Here is a 22,229-nt window from a genome sequence, read left to right as displayed (position 1 = left end):
ACCCTCCCCAGGCCTTTTAACAAAGTTTCATAGCGCCATCTCTAGCCTGAAAATAGCCACGAGCATCCTGGAACAAGACGCAAAGCAACAAAACCCTTTTACCACAAAATACAGATCATTGAAAGCATACTCTGTTTAGTCAATGTGGCGAGAGCAAAAAATGAGTCTTACTGCCCACTTGTTAGCATCATTTCATCAAATTAGAATTTGGTACATTTAGTTTAATTTTCATAATTTTCTCTGCGTTTAGATGGATAGGTTTATTGTTGGATGAAGTGTGTAAGTTCCATAAAGTTATTTGTGATGCACGTGTAGGTCTAGCAGATGGGTGCATTTAGATGAATATAGAGGCCTAGAATAGCCCTAGTATATCCCTAGATCTCTTTTTATCTTTAATCTCATTTCGTAGAGAAGGTATATTTCATTTTATCAAGCAAATCTTCTTTAACCGACGATCGAAAATATATCAGAAAAAAAGTAGTAACGATCTGATCGAATTGCAGGACTGCAGCGGCAGAAATAGTAGGGGAAATAGTAGGGGAAGATTCTTTTTTCTACAAGGTCAGTCAGTCATACATGGATGATGATCGTGTGATGTAAGTTCATGTCGGAGTCAGCTATACCACATACAATAACCGAGCATCTGCACCCAAACAAACAAAATCATGTATCGCCTTTGTAAAAGGGGGGAAATGTAAAAGAATGAATTTGCTAGAGATGGGACAAATGAGTAAGAGAAAGAGCGAGAGAGGGGGAGAGAGACGGAGAGAGAGAGAGAGAGAGAGAGGGGGGGGATACGGCTAGGGCAGGGGTGGAGATCCGCGTGGCTCGCGCTTCTATTTGTGACCAGATGCCCGTGAATAAAGCACGTGCGAAACTCCATGAAAACACAAAAGCTGATTTCCTTCAGCCGATATGAGCCTATTATCCTAGAGCTTTCTCCTTTTTGTCAAAAACAACGCCTCCCTAATTTTACCCATTTTATTTGAAAAACGCCACGCCGCTGTAAATGATCTCCAAAGCAACCTCTCTTCCATCCTCTCGCTGGGTTAGACCATGGCTAGACCGCGCCAATATCTGCTCGCTTTCCAATCGGTCACGGTTGAGTGATTTTGGACTTTTCATAATTTGATAGATGCTAATTTCATTTGATGAGAGTACGGCGCGGCGGTCTATAGGACGACTGGTTGATGATTATGAATGAGTTTTCTGCCCCCAGGGCATTACAAGGAACCACGTGTTGATATATTGTGTTTATTAGCCGTCTAGTAGTGGGATTTTGAACTTGACCTCACATAATCATCAATGGACTGGTATTCTATCTTGTCTGTGGCATCCATCCTTCCACGAGCTGTTTGTGAAGTGCCCTGAACATTTGATTATTATACTGCTCTGAGGTAGAGACTGTGAGTTCGAGATCTCGAGTCCATTTCGAGTCTATCGAGACTCGAAAGTGATATATAGACTGGACTGTATTAACAGGATTTTAAATACAGCTAAAATAGTTGGAACCTTGGACATTCTGGAAGATCTGATGCATCTAAAGGTAACCAAGGTGGGAATGTGTCTCTGATAGAGCTTCCAGGTGAGAAAAGAGATGCTTCTAGTCCCTCAAATTACAACATTTTTTATTTGTTGAAACTTTCGCTTATCAACCGATTTATGTTATTCAAATACTTGCAATGTTGTTTTTGTATTTTTTAACTTTCTGTTGCGATGCGACATTTACAACGCTTAATACTTATATAATTATAACCTTTTTTTATGGAGTCAATGAAGAAGAGTCAAGAACCGGTAAAAAAAACCCGATTGTTTCCATAATTTCAACCGGTTTAACTACTTGGTCTCATTTGCAACATACTTCCTTGGGCGTGCTGGGCAGCTCTATACGTATACGTCGCATCACTTGAATAACTTTAAAAGATTACAATGTAAACTTGATTGCATTGTGAACAAAATCTGACAAAATTCTATTAAAATGTTTCCAAAGTCGGAAAATAGAATTTGCAAAAATACACATTACGGCGATTTTAAATCATAGACATTAGACTTGCATAACATTTAAAGGTTTCATATGGTGTTTCGTACGCACATGACGTGAAGAACGGCACATATGGACATTAGACTTGCATAACATTTAAAGGTTTCATATGGTGTTTCGTACGGCACATGACGTGACGTCAATCAATCAATCAATCAATCAAAAGTGATTCTTGTTTACAAATTTCACGTTTTGAATAAATATCATTTCATTATACGTTTCTTTTTTTATTGGTTACATTTACTTGGATGAATTATTTTTCATCACAACAAAAATTTGTTCAATTTAAGTAGAATGATATTTGTTCAGTCCTTCTCTCTCGTAGGGCCATGCTTTCACAATCCTATTGAACGTCATGATCTTTTCATTTCCCAAATTTCCAATTACGTGTTTTTATACGAAACCATATGCGTTTCTAATGAGCTATGGTACTATTCTGATTCAGTCGATATGTCGAGTGCGATTCGTTCCTGTGATAGTTGTTCAAAATAACTCAATCATACTTCAATATGATCGTTCATTACCTGATCAAATAAGAATACATTGCTTATACAACTGTCATTGAGTATTGACAGTTATTCCAAGCTCGTATTGAACAAGCCAATTAGTTATTCTGTCCATTTCTGAAATATTTTGACGATTCTTCATATACACACAAAAGACCTCGGTCATGTATACAACAATACAATGGTCTATTCAGACATATCTCCCTAATTGGTCTTACCATTGTATATGAGTTACAGATAGTTTGTTTTCTTATCTCTCATTTGACAATGGTAAGTGTTTGTATCAATAATTATTTTTTTTTAGCTGTACGTCCAACTTAAAAAGAGGCCTTGAATATTTCATCTATACGTTACACTCTTGTGTATCACACCACTGACCTTTAAAGATATAGTAATTTTATTATGAATTGAACATACTTATACTTACCAATAGATTTACATCGACTGTAAAAATGAATGAATCTATGGAGTGCAGTCACTTATGTCCACCACATCAATATTAGGAAAAAGTATTTTCGTTGAAACTCAATTTCACGTCGTTTTCCCTGATAAATTGTTGATAAAAAGTCATTAAATGATTTTTTTGTTTGTTTTTTTTGTTGTAAACTTGAGTTTATGAGATTACAAATAGTAATATCTTTCTTAAAAGTTGAACTGGAGGGCACTTTCTTTTTACCTCTGTTTCATATCGGGGGCTCTCCTATGAATTTGCATCCATGGATACCCTCTCATCCCTCACTAAAACGGGAAGTGTATCGTCAAAAACTGACTGATGCTAAACATCGATGAATAAGGATCCTTGATGACCATACCTACCAATGTCAATGATAGAGAAATAACAACCTTTTGGATTACAGTCATATCACATTAAACCATTATTGCCAGGGTTATCGTCGACCCATCCACCTTCTCGGCACACATCCGCCGTCATCTATAAGTGCCATCCCTAAACGATAAGAGCATTTTAGAACATTGAATATGCACCAATGGTTACACGCTTTCAACCTAATGTATTTCAAAATTGATAATTTCTATTTTCGATCACTGAAAGTGCATTCACATGCATAATTTAATTTGACCAGCATCGTTGTTTAGCAGAATCACTGAGGCTAGGATAAGTGCTTGGGATTAATAAGATAAAGGCTACCGTTATGAGAGGTGTGTTTATACGGGATGCTATATAGAAAAAAAGGGCGGACGGGATGGGGCGAATGTGCCTCCATCGAAATACGCCAGTGCTGTTCTGCTAATTGAGTATCGACAATAAAATGTGATATAGCTTCATACTGGCATTGGTAGAGGCTTTTTTCTGACTGCCCAACTAGCTCATCTCAACAGAAGGAGGAGGAGGATGAGGAGGATTAGGAGGAGGATGAAGGAAGGGAGGAGGAGGAGACGGGGATGATGAAGAGGAGGGGAGAAAGGAAGAACAAGGGAAGGGGTGGCAAGTTTGGCAATTGTTCCCCCGTTTCCCCCATCATCGCAGATTTAAGACCAAGGATATGATTATCATCTCCTCATAAATGGACTTTGAAATATTTATGGTCAGGGGACAATATTTTATCACAAAAGCATTACATTTTGTTACAGATTTATCCAAAGAATTGACAGAGCACGTTCTGAATCTTAAATTTGAACAAAAACCTACATTTTTATCTGAGCATCCAAAATCGTGTAACGACTCAATCTAGCTTCCCTGTGCCTACTCCACGTAACCACGGACGCTCCTATACCATAGCAACCATTAGCTACCGCGGCTCATCAAAGATTAATGTCACAGTTAGGTCTGATGAGTTTGAGGGTCATCATGATTTGTTACAGCCATGCAGCGAAGTCTCAAGGTCAAGCATGCTTTGAACCTGTTGTAATTATCATGATATAAGTTTGTATTTTCATTTACTAATGTTTAACCCCCCCCCCCCCCCCAACCTAACCCAACCCACCCCACCCCGCCCCCCTCTCTCTCTCATTTTCTCTCTCTCTCTCTCTCTCTCTCTTTCTCTTTATGTCGCCTTTCACTTATCAAGGAACCCAATAAATTAATGATTCCATATATTGGAAATCGACCTTGTCTCTGAATATTGATTCCCTACAGCGTGTATTGTGTCATATTGGCGTTTTATATTGCCCCTTAATTACTCGCCCTTCACTAATAACGTCTCTATCTAAGTGTACCTAGATGCCAATAATGAGATGAAATTACGAACAAAGGCTTTGCAATGGAACTTGGGGTGTTCACGGAATATTGGTCTGTGGTGACACAATAGAAGTACATGTATTGATTTGGTTTTTTCTTTCATTATTATGAGGATGAAATTACAAAATATGATGTTAGCCTTGAAAGTAAACTTTTAGATGAATTGTCTCATTCAGTAGGAGTATACATATTTTTCTGTCGTATCGTGGTAAGACTAATTAGTGATTGAACGCAATTAGTTGCTATGAATAGTAAACAAGTGAAAAGTATAATCAAGGTTATTTTAATGCAACATACACTGCATAATATGTATGTAATTAATTGCATTTTTAAAAATAATTTATCCAAGCAAACTGAACTGATATTACAAATAGGAAAGTTACTATTAAAATGATCAGAGGTGAAATGGCGAATCTTTAGGTAAAATATTAGTCAACACTGAAAGGCAAGGAACGCAGGTGCTCGTGCCCCATATCGAGCTTGGAAAAAAGGAGGAAAGAAAAAAAACTAATACTGGGGAACCCATCCTGCACTCTCCATCTAATCGGTCTAGCTGTATTAATTCGCTTTTCATTCATCGAGTGAGATCGTTGCTCCTCCCGTGATGGAAGTGCCCACAAAGGTGACAAACGCTACGCCATGCACTCCCAGTCAATGTCTCTTGTAGTATATCCAATATAACTCCCTCATGTGTACTTTACATTGAGTTCCTGCAAGGTTACACAATATAGTTCTGTTCTCAGCAACCATTGGCATCACTGAACCAATTTTGAAAGACGTTGTCAGGTATATTTTCAAATAATAATACCAAAAAGAAAGGTTACTATAGATTATCAAATTTGCAGGATATTTAATTGACGGTGTCGACTGTCTTCCCTCGAGTGATGTCCCTGTAAGTAATCGTATGTCAAGACTAATTCAGAATTACCAGATCAGTTCTAATTCAAGCAAGTGTACGGTCAAAGATGAGGAGGAGAATGAAAATGTGGATCAATGTAAGCTTAAAACAATGGCAGGGATGATGATAAAGATGAAGTTGATGATGTTGATGATGAAAATATGATGATGATGAATAAAGAAGAAGTAGATGAAGAAGAAAGAAGAAAAGAATAAATGAAAAAATAGTAAAGAAAAAAGAAAGAAAAAAGACAGGAGGTAAAGAAGAAAGAGATAATGATAATGTTCATTGTGGTAGTCATGATGATGGTGATGATGATGATGATGATGCATGGTGATGGAGATGATGGCGATGGTGGTATAAGTGATTGTGATGGTGATTATGATGATTATGATAATGATGATGACGATGATGTTAATGACAGTGATGATAACAGTGATGATGATGATGATGATGATGATGATGATGACACAATGGTGTCAATGATGATGACAATTATGATGTTACTATTGATGCTGATGATGTGGCAAAGCTGGGCTGTGAAGGTGGAGGCGAGGAAGGAGGAAGGGTTGCAAGGGAATTTTACCACGATACAACAGTTACAACCGCAACTTGCGATGACAAGAACGCGGTCCAGTACATGGCCCCCAAAATGGCACCACCTTTGGCACCGGGCTTTGGCACCCGGTATCCAGCCTTTCCAAAATTTGGAGAAAAAGATGAGTTTCAATAGGTCTATTTGTTCATCTCGCATTGTGAGCTGCTCATGCGATTCTGTGTTGTTTGAGTGGGGACAGAAAATGGGATCATATTTGCGGAAAATGACAATGTCTTTGAAAAGCGTGTATGCTTATACCCTCTCAACGGGAGATCGACAACTCTGAAGGATCGCAGGAACAATAAAACCGTTCGGCCGATTTCTAATGTTTGTTTGCCCCGTGAAGGACACCATCCACACGCCGTTTCAGCCAACCATTCACAATCTATTGAAAATTCTTTCTCCTCGTTACCCAAATTGTAAAGATACTCATATATAAAATGGACTTCTATTGTAATCATGCATGGACCTTTAACTTTACCTTAGAACCCAAATGGTCATGTATTTGAGAGGTAGCTAGGACGTCTCTTTGTGATCTCTGACAGTGAATAAATACAGAATATTTGAGGCACCATGATGATAAGGATGCATGATATGGATCCTAGTTTGTTTGAACTTTTCATTCTATGGCATCATCGACAAATTTCATGGATTAATGAATCATTAACACACGTATAGGTTCCCATCTTTGGATGGAAGATTTCATGTTAATAATCTATGATGAGAAACGATATGTTCCGTCATTCCCATGCTTTGTGTAAAGAAAAGAAAAGAAAAGGTAAGGAAAAAAAAAATAGATGTGTCACGTTTGTTTTAAACGACATAGCTGTTAGTAAAACATTGAACATAATATATCGGACCTGGATTTGGAGGGGGAAAAATCACTTGAAGGAAAAGCCTCAAGGTCTGGTTTTTCCCAGACGTAAACATTTTTATTGCTCCGATATGACATGATCAGAAAACATCAAAATCGTAGCCTATATAATATGCAAACACCTTGCCCGTCTGAAAATTTGAAAATTTTCCCAGAGATTATTTACCCGACTGCTAAGAGAATAAGTTTATGCTTTAGATGACTGCATGATGGACCCACATCTTTCAAACCTATTCGAAGGACTTGGTTATTGAGCATTGATGTCTTCTGTGCACGAGGCGTCATCTTTGAGTGACGTAGAGCTGCGTCAGTGTTTGGCGGAGTCTTTGACGCGCATTATGTTAAATCGTACATGAAGTGAAATGCAAAATGTACAGTGCAAAAAAATGCAATGAACTGGCAGATATAATATATACTTGCCTTCATAGCTTTTAATAGCGTACGTAATTACGCAATCGAAATAACGCCTCGTGTACAATCGTCATTTTCAACATGAATAAAAACTATAGACCGTTATTAATCTCAAAACCTAAAAAGGTTTCAATGTGATTGTGAAATGTTTCTCTTGCCTTTAGTACTGTTGTTCTAATTCTAGTCCATAATAGCTGTATAACGACCAGGGTCGAATACAATAAACCTTGTTCATATTCAGATGTCACTCATACAGTCATATAAGAAAATATCTGCTTTTGTATTCATGGTTATCAATTTTAGGTATGGATTTGCACGATAATTTTTTAGAGAATGGCGCAAATAAGTAAACACAATTATCTATAGAAATAGCCTTTCGAATTACGAATTCATCACTCTACAAAATTCTCTCTGAAAATAACTATTCACATTTCCCATGTATAGGTGTTATTGCGCATTGTAATAATGTAGACCTATACCCATACGTGAGCTGATCCATAACGCTAAATCTATCTCCAGGGATTAAAATCGTTAAAATAATTGAGAGCTTTGATAGTATAGCCAATCGGGTAGCCATGTAATGACGCAGAGATGTTGGCAAATGAACTGTCATAATAATTTTATTTGGGGTAATTTATTGTCGGATCATGAATTTGCTTACTTTATAATTATGCAGGTAACACCGCCGAAATCTTTGGAGATGTTTTTATGATATGGCATAATGAAATGTGTATGAACATCAAGCTATTTCAATACTTTAAAACATTATAGCTCAAAGGATATTTGTCATTAAATCTTTGTGTACGCTATAGCTCCTACATGTTATTATTCACATCTATTAATCTCTTGCAATCTAAATTTTATGATAATTATGCTGTTGAATGTGCTTGTTACATGAGAAAGCTTTCAATCATTTACCGTTTGACTTGGGCTAGGAAAGAGGGTTGTCTAATATGTTTGTGAATCATCTACATGTACATCCGAGTGCATGGTATTACTTTGCACTCGTGATAAAACCCGAACTTGGTTTTTAAACCCATATATTTTATGTTTACGAAATTTTCTCTAAATCCTTGAATAAACACAACTTTCACGCTTGGCGCGCTAAATGGTGGTACTTAAATTCCACTGGTTTGTCGCCTGCTGGTAAACGACGTGTTGGCACCCGTGAGGGTAGAGGGTAATCCAGGGGATTCGAACCAGTCCCACTCCGCACGAAATAGTGAGTTTCAGCGGCTACTTCTATAATGTGTATGATGCGGGTAAAAAATGGATATAATCGGTACCATCTGCTGCTTGAATTACACTCGAATATATTCAGGGAATGAACTTGTAAACAATATGATATTTGGAAGAACAATACTTATTGCAATCATTTTTTATTCTGTTAGTGCTTAGAGACTTCGGTGGTAAGCGCTTTATAAGCACCGTTTTATAATTATTATTATTTATTATGTTGAGGCCGGTGCAATGCTTTTAATTATAAATTATGAATTGTGAGGGCACTTGATGAGGTACTGCGCCTCCAATTGTATGGCAAATATTGGTAAAAGAAAAACAGAAATAACGAGAAAGAAAATGGGAAGGGGAAGATGTAAAGATAACATTAAACTACTCCTCCCCACCACTCTTGGTTGCCTTGCTCCCTTCCCTTGCATGTCATCAATTTGGTATAGATCTTTGCCCCCCCCCCCCCCTTGAAGTTAAATGATTGAAGATAGTACGGAGGACAAGCAAACTTCTCCGACTCTCGTCGACATGGGGAAATCTCTCTAAATAATCATTGGTTTTTCTTTGAAGATTCTTGATATCCATTGTATTTGTTCTGTTCAACAATATCTTTGAAAGTTGGCCTCCAAGTCCCCAAATCCTACCATACCATCATATATTTCTACGTATCTTATAGCAATACATTGATACGAGGTTAAACAAATGTCAAATTGCCTTTCCCTTCATGTGGATTCCATTACTCAGAAATAATCCAATATTTCTGATCTGGTCTCTGGATTTTTTCTCGCAATTTCAGCCCTTGATTGCAAACTAAGTGGCTTGTAATTACTATTCCATATTTTCACCCCCAATCCAAACGCAGAGATGACCTCATAATCCAGTACAATTTCATATTTTAGGCTGAAAATGCACCACAAAAGAGACCGTTGTGTATCTTGAATATGACGAGTTCAAGGCAGATGAATTTCGCTGATCCCCTGGGTAGCTATGAACATGATGAAAGAAAAATACCGAAACCGTCACACCAGCGAATTGCATATTTCATCGTCGAGAAACCCGGGTGGACTATCCCAAGGTTAGACCTATTCCTATAGGAGGGATAAGCACATATTTTTTTCTCCAATTTCATTTTTACTTCTCCTGCTGTGGTAGGGTGTCATACCGTTTTTGAGGTGTCATAATGTATACTTGAAATGAAATAGAAGTAAAAGTATAATTACAGGTAGGTTTTAAGCGTTTATAAATACGGCTTGAGTGTGTGAATAATGGGAAGTTATTCAATCATAACAGTTTGTAAATAATATACTTTTTTTTTTAAATCATTCTCTCTCTCTCTCTCTCTCTCTCTCTCTCTCTCTCTCTCTCTCTCTCTCTCTCTCTCTCTCTCTCCCTCCCTCCCTCCTTCCTTCCCTCTCGTCACGAAAACTCAAACTCCTTGGATGCGGTCATTAGAAGATCGTACTCGTAGTCATGACAACAGGATAGTCACGTGATAACGATTACTGGCTATCATCTGTCATCACGATGACTCTAGTTTCATATTACTACAGAGTTTATAGAAAAATAAAATTCCTGAAGCAAAAATTGTTTGTCAAGTATAAAAAGCGACACTAAAACGAAATTATGCGTTTTAGGACCTGTTGATTAAAGAGTGGGGTTGTTTGGCCTGGTAATCTACGATGGTCCAATGTTATTACTGACAATGTTGGGCAGATTATCATGGTCAAAATAGTTTGGGACTTACTCATCTAGGATTGATGATATGAAAGGGGGTAGTGTCTGTCAGAAGAACATGAGTTTTAAACGTTACCGATAGACATGAAAGATATTCAGTACAAACATTCATCCCCAAATGATGGATGTGTCTTTGTTTTTAAAATTATGCATTGCTTCATGCAGTCCCATCTCCCTCCTTCAACGATATTGCACTGTTTTCGTAATAATGAATCTCATGTTCGATTTTCAGTTCTTTTTAAAAGACTGGTTTGTGGTTGTATTCAGTATTGGTAAACATGGTAAAGAGATTCAGAAAGTGTTTGCGTTTGAGGGGAGGACAAATGGGGGGAGGGCAAAGTAAAACAAAATTCGAGCCTTTCCAACTTCTGGACAGAAGCTGACCTGGGCGGGGCACAGGCTTTGATGGAGGAGGGAAGGGGGGGGCAATGCCCTCTCATATGCCCTTCCTAGCGCTACCAACCACTAATTGAATGTGAATGATTACTTGATAAAATAAAGGAATATCGACAATGTCATTTTTTATCTAACGATTTCATGCTTTCAATAAAGATTTATTTGTTAGGGAAGATGATATTGGGATGCAAGCATGATGACGCGATGGGTTTGCGAATTATTCACCGAAGCTCAAATATGATTCATAGATAATTAGCCGTGGGACTGTAAGAACCAAAAATGGGTGCTTTTACAAGGACAGGCCATCTAAAAAGATTTAGTTATCATGTTCGGTGAGTGCATCCAAGCGAGAACCGAGATGAACAAAGAAAGAAAATGTGTTAAAGTCCATGTAACCTGAGAACAATTACTGACAGCGTTCTTCTTGGTTTGTAATACCCTCGACTGAATGAGAATCTTGTACTTCATTGTCATGGATAAAATAGATTCATTCATTCATGTCACAAACATCAAAGTCAAGTCCCCTTTTCCCACTCGTTTTTGGAAGTATTTTCCCACACATCTGAATCCATGTCCTGAATTGAGGGGCGGCTTGGGGCAACAGTCAGCTAAAATGCTCTATGGATGGTACCCCCCCCCCCCACACCAAATAAAATGTGGCATATTTCAAGAACAAATTGTGTAAACAAAAAGTTTTAAAAGAAAAATGGGGCTTCTCAATTGTGCCCCCGTTGACTTAATACCTCAAAAGGCAGCCCCACCCCAAAAAAAAAAAAAAAGAAATTATGCTTGCCTTTCAGGGAAGATTTTTTCGACTTGTGCGCCCCCCCCCCCCTTTGTCCGAGGATCCTGGATCCGCCAATGGATTTGTGGATTATTGACTTATCATTCTATGCCTTATTATATGTAGACTATATCTTATATACAATGCTCCCCACTTTTAAAAACTCATCTCAATCAAAGAGTTGTCATATGCCCCTCTGTAGTCATTTCTAACAAAATTAAACTGTCATTTCGAAAAAGTTGTTTACATTTGAAATGAAACCTATATTTTGTTCGATGGGAGATCCGGAGATAAAAGAACAAATGTCATAAATTCATGCTAGCTTTTTCCTTCTGCAGGTGGCGTGTGGATTGGCGTATAGTCACTGAGCAGAACCAAAACCACGAGCCAAGTCATTTATTGGTTTTCACGGTTCAAATCTCAATGAGAATAGCTTGTTGGAACAGAGTCAATTCTTTCCGACTTGTTGTACGCTGTTTCTCTCCATGTAGAGAGGCCATTATCATAGGAATCAAATTCAAATGATAATTTATGATTATTTCAGATGAGATTTGCTTCATTAATTCCACTTTAGTTTATTAGCGCTGTATAAGAATTGCTTTGAATTACGATATTTAATTTACTTAATTACTAATGAGTAATCTAGATATTTTCAATAGATTACAAAGCAATTAACATGACAACACCATGACGTGGGATAACATAACAACACTGGGCACTGTCTCAACCTACGATAGAAAATATCATATGAAAATCAAGAGTTGCTTGGAGACCTGCATATCAAAATAATAATGAATTAGAAAGAGCGACCTATTTTTGATATTCGAGGTACATCAAGCAATAATTGCTTCTAGAATTCATGTCATCATTAATAAAGGGATGAACTTAATTATTCAATGGTCTAGCCTTGTGATTAATCAGTAAACATAAAGGAAAAGGGGAATATTGTCGATCGGTCGTGAAAGAGAAACTATGTCAATAAATATGAAAGCTATTCTGATCGTTCGGCAATCACGATCGATAAAAAGCATTCCATGATTTCGGTTGAGCAGCCTATATTGGATACATTTTTTATAAACTGCGGCGAAATGACAATAAATTATATTTCAGGTCTCCTCCTCCAAACCCCATAAGAACGACACGCATTTCCTGTCGAAAATAGGTACAAAAGATGTGAATAAAAAGCAATTTGATTTCCCTTTATCATCCCCCAAGCCCCAATCCAGGTCCTTTTGTCATGTTTGCAGAAGAAAAAAAATATCTTCATCAATTTTTCTTCATTATGAAAAGTCCACGTTCCGCGTCAGTGAATTGTTTTGCCCTGATGGCGACCAATAGTGATGGAAAACAGTTAGCTCTTTAAAATATAAATGGCCTTTGAATTTGGCATGTCTGCCCGGCACACGACTATCCCGTAGAGCGTGTGTGTTCGAGAGGCATCCCGATTGTTTCATTACTAGGGGATGCATGCGTGAGAGACACACGAATATATTGATGAATTGGTAGAGTATTTTGAATTGATTGTGATATATTATGGAATGGATGCGTGTATTGTTGCCGCGTTTAAATTACATTTTTAATGCATACGACCAGACATCAATTGCTACATTTCATGAATAAATTGGACATGATTTGTATCATGCTTATTGGAAGTTTGAAATACCCCGCAGAGGAAAGCATCCCCATCTCATTACCAACGAGGAAATATTAACGTCTGTAGATTCACTTGTTGACTGGGGTAAGTTTTCTACCATCGGTTTACATTTACTTTCATGTTTTATTCGTTTCACAATTTCACTATTACAATTTTATGAGGGAAAATTTGTATTTTCCTTAAAAGTTGTTATTCATATTACTTGAAGTGCAGACTATCCCTTGTGTGAGATTATGATGGGTGATTATTAGAGTTTGAGTAGTTAATATTTAATATATCTTTACCGACGTGGCCAATAATTTTTCTCTGATATTCGTGGATGAACCATGTTCCTGCATGGTTTTATGTAACCTGGGTAGCAGGCTATCATGGTTACAAGAGAATCTTGAATCCCTTTCCTTATTAAAGCAATAAAAGCAATGCGCAGATATAGATGGACTTACCGAACCGGGGCACTGCATGCACGCATGGCGCGTCGATAAGGTTTCGAACCAGGGACCTCCCTCTTCTGCCTTAATTACATCCTCTAAGCCATCACATCTTTGTTGTGTTTAAATCTAAGAATGCTTAATGGTTTAATTTATTTGTATTTTTGTAATCAAAATGTCTTGTTTAATAACGGAAAGTGAATTAATAGACCTATTGTTACTGTGTTTTTTTTTTTACTCTCTTCATGTCGAAACCGCGAATGAGTTATTGAATTGAATTGAATTGATTCGGTTTATCGCAATAAAAGAACATGCAGCTGGAAAGCTGAAATTACTCAATTTACAACGCATTTAACGATCAAAATATGAATGACTCAAACGCACACCGTAAATCATGCATAATGAGACTATATAAAACTCTCAAAAATTACATGATGGTTATACTCCTCGTCACCATCCTTAGTTAGAGGGTATGGAGAGCAGGTGATGGGCATGAATTTTGTAAAGGTAGTGAAGTGTCATCTTTAAAATAGAATCATTGACAGTGTAGGGAAGGAATGGATCATATGGCAAGAGAATAGCGCAAGTCAGATCATCAAAACAACATGGAAACATAAACACAGATCTAATAGAAATGAACCTCGGACTGAGTGATTTGGTGTCCCAGCTATGCAAAAGCCATGGGCCTGTATGTAATGCTAATTGTTGTCATTACTGTAATGGATGAAATTGAAATAGATGTTAAATTATACACGAATAGTAATACAGCAGAACTAATTCCCGGGAGGATGTATGTTAGCATCTAGTATGAAAGGAGGGTTACAAAAAATGAGCTACAAAATATCTAGAACAGTCGAAAAATGCAGAGGATATTCAATGCTTCTATTCAAACTGAATTTTGTGAATCGTGAGATGAGCATTACATTATCCTTTTATTACTCTCTTCTTTTTTTGTTCATTATTTTTACTCCTCATCGTACTAATCAAAGTCTAAAGTTCATTCCTCATATTTCAGTGTACTTTACTCGCATCAGTATTTTACCAACAATTCCTCGTTTAGGGATGGAAATGAAATATGGTGAAAATATACCAAACAATATTCCATTGTTGATATAGAACTTCTATGAGAACAACACATGTTTGTCTGAATGTCGACTACTGGGTTGTCCTCGTATATTGCCTCAGTCCGCTTGCTCCCAATTTGCTCAAATTTTACTGGGTCAGATATCGAACGTTAACACCCCTGTAATAAAAAACTCATTAATTTTCCTCAAATCACCTCTAATACCTCCTAATATTCATTACCACATAAAAAAAATTGTAATCGACCTACCACCAGTATTTTTTTTTTTTGGGGGGGGGGGTCCTGCTTTTTTGGTGAAACTGAAAAACATGTTATACATAGGGATAGGGGAATTGAGAGAGGGAGAGAGAGAGAGTGGGGAGAAGGAAGGAGGAAGAGATATACACAGACAGAGAGAGAGAGAGAGAGAGAGAGAGAGAGAGAGAGAGAGAGATGGGGGACAGGGGCCAAATAAGGCACGCCAAAATAGTCTTTATTAGTGTTAGAAGGACACTATACCGTAATTAATTGAGCTACATGAATGGATCTTGATATTAGCCCCAAAAGTTTAATAGACTTATCTATGATAAATGAAGAGAGTCAAGGAAAAATCAATCGTGTAATAAAAACTTTTGAAAAGATATAGTTTGTGATCTTCCTCTGACCCTTCCTAACCTATTATGGCGTTACATCATGATTATACCACTTCTTAATGGCTGATTTTCGTATTGAAATGTCTGATTTAGCACCATTATCATGACCTAAATGGTTAGTAAATAGAAACATACAATGAATGTTTTCAATCGGTCAAACCAGGACTAGACTCCCTGGGTGCACATAAACAATTATTGTTCCGGACATTATTAGAGCAAACAACCATGCAGAACGATGTGTGTGAAGGAAGAAGGAAATGGGAGTGATATAATTGACTAAAAAGAAGAAGAAGATTAAGATGATGAGATAGAAGAATGTATGAAAAGTATCAAGAGTTATGGCATAAAGTTTATGGATGTTTGTCTCATAAATCTATTTGTCTAAAAAAAATATAACAAAATAATGAAAGCTAAAATGAGAAGTAAACTAAAAGATCAAATAATTTGACAATAATCCATAGCGAATGTTTTTAAGCTTCTCAGTACATGATTTAAAAAAACAAATCATAATATGTTACTGAATTAAGTGATCGACAAAGTCAGTTTTGGGTGTGATATCACAAAAAGCCTCTATATTTTAACAAGAAATAGTAAAATATTGACCAAAACAAACAAGCAAAAACACGTCTCATATACGAATTATCACAAAATGACATGTTATATTATTCTGAATAAAATCATAGAAAAGCCATATTATAAGTTCAGACAGTATTTAAAAGGGAGAAAATAAGTATGAAAATTACAATTTGGAGAAAGACGTGAATGAGACGTTATTGAGACTGAGCTCCCATGATGATTTACATCTTGATTTCAACCCGCGATTAGACGCTTTGCTTCACGCCTGCCAGCCCGTCAGACCAGGCTGACATGACACTGCCCAGTCCCGTAGTGAATTCGACTGATTGCTCTTTGATGAGAATTTTTTCAACAAATATTTATTTATGATCATATGGGGCTTAGTTCGAGGGGAGGGGTCATGGATATCTGGGCAAGAAAATATATCAAAGAGTACATTGTGACGCATTGTTGATTTCAGTTTTGCTTATTTTGTTCTGTACATAACAAATCTGTGAGTCAGAATTGCTATGATGTGGGGCAAATATTAATTTCTGTATTCCTGAATGTTGTTCAGAATGTTTCCTTTAAACTCATATATAAAATATGAGACGAGTCAATTTATTTATGACGTTGGAGGAAAGTGCATCCGGGTCTCAAGTCACTATAAAAAAATGTGATCGCACGGGACGCGAACCAACTTACCATCCATTTCAAAATGACGCCTGGCTGGAATGCTCCCCAAGGAGTGGAGAATGTGCTTACATTATGTGCGGGTTAGCCTGAATCCGATGACCGGGGTAATAATATATCTGTAAAGCGCTTTGACACATCGTTGAAGTATTGAGCGCTGTAAAAAAGCCGAATATTATTATTCAACATTTAACTATTCAAACTAGGATTTTTTTTGTGTATGTGTAATTGTTTAAAGAAAAGTAACATAAAAACCCAGAACCATGCATTGATACTTAGTCACTTTATCAACGTTGAACAAAAACTATAACGATAATTAGCAACATTTAACATTGAAACGTGTGTTAAAAATTGGAAATATATCGGAGTAAATTACGGGACATGCAGTCTATCAGATGTGACTCCATGACTTTATATTTACTGCTAACTTCACATCTTAAAATAAACTGTGAACCTTGCATTAGCTGCTAATCATGCTATCATGTCTTTGCATTTCCAATTTCGATCTTTCTTTTCTCTCGTTCATCCAATTAATGAACTGAATTCTTTAAAGCATCTTCAAACATCGATCCCATTAGTGGAGAAAGAAGCTTTTTATCAAAACGAAACTTGGAGCGAAGTTTCTCCCAAACAGTTGTGCTGTTTAGTATCTCATCATTCGAACCCCCAAGCGGGTTTAGGAGCAGTCTCGAGGTGGAGGCCTCATCATAACCTAAGAATTCATAAATAGTCTTCTTCTTCTCTCGAAAAAGCCAATCATCCTCTTGAAAATGACATCGCTTAACCTCCAACTATCGGGAATAGTGATGTGATGTGTTATCCAGACCTTAAATGGCTCCCATGATTTTCGTTTTTATCATGATTCTTATTTTAAGAGTCATCGTCATCATGCTGAGAGCAAAACGAGAAAGTGGTTCTACCAGAAAACTTTATAGTTGTTTATCCTGCTACAACTAACAAATAACTGGGAAAGATAACATATCGTCTGTTCGTTTTTCGTTTTTTAATTTAAACTAATGCATGACTGAAAATTAATCAAACGCAAGTAAAGATGACTAGCTTTAGAAATTATATTTATAATAATGTCCCTTCTACATCAGTCACATCAGCGAGACCGACGCCTGACCGACGCCGGGCCGACGCCAGACCGAGCAGTACGTAACCCACAATCGGTCAGTTTGGAGTAGGTTTGGCGGTGTGACCAAGAAGTTACCAGCTGGTACTTCTTGGGGTGACTGACTTATGAGTTTCAGATGGTGTAAAGTAGTTCGTTTTATCCGTGTCTTCTGTTCAAATTAAACAGAATTTTCGTTGTGGAAGGTCATTCATTTATCAGACATGTTTCAGATGGCCAGGTACCATAACGAAATGAAATCATGCATTCTACTCTGTACATAAAGATTTTGTGATAACCCTGTACGTGATTATTATTTCATGCTCTCATTAACAACCTGTCTCCAATGTTTTGTTTAATATTGTAGATCTATCCACCACAGAAATAAAACATTATTCTTCGTTGTTTATTTTATACAAATAGAAAAGAAATTCCATATTTTCGTAAAACTCTGTAGAACCGCTGTTCTTTACAGAGAAAATAAGGGAAAGAATGTCAAAATGGTTAAGCCTGTTTCCTAACTATTCTGTAATCAACATCAGAGATTAGAATATGAAATATCAATAGGTTATACAGTAAGTTCACTCGATGCAAATTATGCTCAGATGCAGATATTAAAGCACGTTTGAATTCAAGCGGTAGTGTGTTTAATTTAGAAAAAAAGTTTTGTAAGATTAAATGTAAGAGGTATGGACGGCGAGAGTGAGTGAGAGCTAAAGGGCTGTTGCATGGGGGCATGATAATTTGAAGAAAAAAATGGAAGATATGAAGATTAATGCCTTGTTGTGAGCAAGGCACATAAGAAAGAAAAAGGGCGTTTTGTTAGAAATAAAAGGGGCCTTGGGGTGAAGGATCCTACCTCACCCTCAAGTCCACGGGGATGCAGCAGGGTACGATGGAGTAAGGTGAAGGACAGAGACAGATGAAGGTTATAATAAACAGGTTCTACGGCTCCGAGTGGATGATGGATTTATGCCCTCTGCTATCAAAATTCATAAACGGTTCGAGGTACAGACAAACTCCTGTCTGATCGTTCGTCGTGTGTAGTCCGTAGAGACTTGGTGAAAAGATCAGTGGAAAATAGGGACAGCTAGAAAGGTGAATGAAACGGAGAAATAATGAGAAATTTAGGAAGAAAGATAGAGAGAGAGAGCAGACAGACTGAGACATACAGACAGACAGACAGATAAAGAAGTACGTGTCGAGGGCACTTTTTGAAAATTCTCTCCTTTTTCGTCATTCAACACAAACGTTAATGCCATTGAGCGCATATTCGTCTCGCTTGATTCTGCCACTTGCCAATTTGTGCTCTAATTTACTTTTTACCGGGTTTTTCTTTTTCTTGTGCCTGGAACGTAATATTATTTTATCTTTTTCCATTTCTGTCGAATTATTTTGTTCTGTCGAGATTCTCGAGATTTATATGAATTTAAAACTCACGATTATTTAACTTTCCCAGTCGCTCATAGCTCAACATCGCATTGTAACCTCGGTAGGGGAGCAGGTGAACCTATAAGGAAACCCTTGTTTCATATATATGCCCCCTGTCTCTATAGGGAAGGGGGACTTTTGGTGTCGTGCCCCCAGGGAAGGGGACGTAGGGGCCTCGTTACCACTCGCTGAGTGAAGGGAGGATTTGGGGAGCTCAACTCATTATCGAACTCAAACCACTCAGTCTGTTTTCGTGCTCGCGTCACTACCGTGGTGTAGTGGTGTTTTCATTTTCGATGTACCCCGAAACCCATTTATTTTCTAGATTTTTAAATTGCACTTTCATATTTCCGATATCATTTACTGAATAACTGATACAGGTGGTGATGATATTAGAACTCATGGTAATTATCTTATGAAACGCCATGAAATAAACGCATTCTTCAAAATTGACGTGACGGGTAAGGCTTATGCATCCTAGGAAAAATGAAAATCCATCATGCTTTCGCTGTTTATCATTTGGGAAGAGAGGCGACAAGTGGTGGAGATAAAGCAGACGAGAGGAAGAGAGGAAGGGAGAGAGAAGAACTAGATATATTGGGAGCGTTATAGAACAAGGGACAACAAAGCTAAATAAAAAAAGAGCGGGGGAGGGGAATGATATGAGAGATGGGGAGATGGAGAGGGGGGGGGGAGGAGAAGAAAAAAGAGGAGGAGGAGAACGAGGAGAGAGAAAGAGAGATATATTGATAACTAGATAGAGGGGGAGATGGAGATAGACAGCGAGAGAGAGAGAGAAAGAAAGAGAGAGAGAGTGAGAGAGAGAAAGAGAGAGACGGAGAGGGGGAGAGAGAATAAGAGAGATATAGACAGAGATTGAGAGAGACAGAGAGATGGAGAGAGATTGATCAGAGAGAGAGAAAGAAAGAGAGAGATTGGGAGAGACAGAGAGATGGAGAGAGAATAAGAGAGAGAGAGAAAGAGAGAGAGAAATAGAGAGAGAGAGAAATAGAGAGAGAGAGAAATAAAGAGAGAGAGAAAGAGAGGGAGAAAGAGAGAGATAGAGAGAGATAGAGAGAAAGAGAGAGAGAGAGAGAAAGAGAGAAAGGTGAGGGCATCAACACCTCTTCGAGTCAGTCGGTCATGCTTGACCGTTATCGCGCTATTTCGGATCGGTTTTGACTTTCGGCGTCCTTTTCTCTCCTCTCTGTTGATTTACCAATTTCAATCTCCTGGCCGACAACTCTTCTTCCAAGATCAAAGACGTCGTCACTCGCAATGAACCTTTCTCTGCTCACCATCCCTGCTGGACACTTGTCATCTCACATCATCCGAGTCTTGATACTGATACAGCTGTGGTCCTACCAGTGATTCATGACATCACATTTTTCTATAGTTTCATGTGGACGATGTGGAAGGATAACGCCAAACTTGGGAGTTGCAGGAATGCACACATTTCACGCAAATTAATAGATTTTCTTCAGCATTTTGGTACATTTTAATTAAGTCATTCGTTTCGCTTTCCATTTTCACGCATATGCTCATCATATTTGCATTTAAACATGATTTGTCAGCTGTGAAAACATTGATGATGAAGATGTAATGTGAACAGCTGGATTATTTTTCTTCAAAAGGTGTTACAAGTTTGACACAATTGCAGAGGATGCAGTTAAGCAATCAACCTTTTCTTCTAAAATCAGTTTCAACGATACCATGTTCGGAAGGTAAAGATGTTTCTTTATTATCCAGTCATCGTTTCTCATCCCATATTGGTTTCGAACGCCAACTACCTCGCGTTTTTTTCTTCTGAAGTGAGTCTACATAGAAAGAAAGAAAAAAAATCGCAATACATAGTTCACTCAATAATCGAAGTGTTTTGGACGCAGTTGGACGCATTTGGACGGTGAGCGTCTTGACGTGTCTCCAAAGAAAAACAAAAGTAGGATTTTTGTCGGAGAAGACGTACATAGCTAGTGTCTGGAGCCTTTCCACTTGAAGTTGGGAGAGGGAGAGCCGTTTGACTGTTAAAACATCACTGATGTAATTGAAGTCACTTGGTATTTAATGTTTTTGGTTGCTGTTGTCTTATTTTGTATTTTACTTATTGGCGTTAACGGTTGACACCATCGCAAAAAGAACACACCATCATCATCTATAGAATCTCACTGACCGCCATTTCCACTACTACCACCACCACCACCACCACCACCATCTCCATAATCACCACCACCACCACCATCATCACCATAATCATCACGATAATCATCACCTTGATTACCATGATCACCATCACAACACCAACACCTCCAGCATGAGCACCATCTTTATCATTACCTCTACCGTCACCACCATCGTCATCACTTTGTTGTCGACATTCATACATTAGCATCTATGAATCAATAAACTCAAGGTAATTTGTCATAAGGAAAATGGTTATTTCTAGCTGATGCATTCAAAGGAAAACAAAATTTCATCTATTTGAACTTCGATACATGATACTCCGTTGCCACCTGTCATGTATAATCTACCTGTCAGTTTGTTCTTTTGTCTTTTATTTTCAAATGCAGGTTCGGTGAGATTGTTCGATTCATCCACAGCCTTTTGACGCTTGGCGCTTAATGTTTCCAAATTCATTAACTTGTCTTCTTCACGAAAACATGAGATCGGCTTCCATTTCAACTGTTTCTATAGATTTGATTGAAACCGCCTCACCTCTCACTGGTAATGACTCTCCGCCCGTCTCCATCTACCAAAGATTTTAATGAAAACTACTCTCATCTCTAGCTGTGGTGTCAATTATTTGGTCTCGCTTGGTTGATCTATCTATGCACGAACATCGTCGCTGTCATTGTCACGATTGTATGGATTTCGGTTGCTAGGTAAGTCATCAATATCCACATTTTAATTATGATTAATGTGATTTCATATTGAATTTCTCTTGTATAATATGTTCCAATCCTACACGCTAG

This window comes from Strongylocentrotus purpuratus, unplaced genomic scaffold, assembly GCF_000002235.5.
Source record: "Strongylocentrotus purpuratus isolate Spur 01 unplaced genomic scaffold, Spur_5.0 spur5_scaffold_11, whole genome shotgun sequence".
Taxonomy (NCBI): domain Eukaryota; kingdom Metazoa; phylum Echinodermata; class Echinoidea; order Camarodonta; family Strongylocentrotidae; genus Strongylocentrotus; species Strongylocentrotus purpuratus.
Note: the sequence above shows the minus strand (reverse complement) of the source record.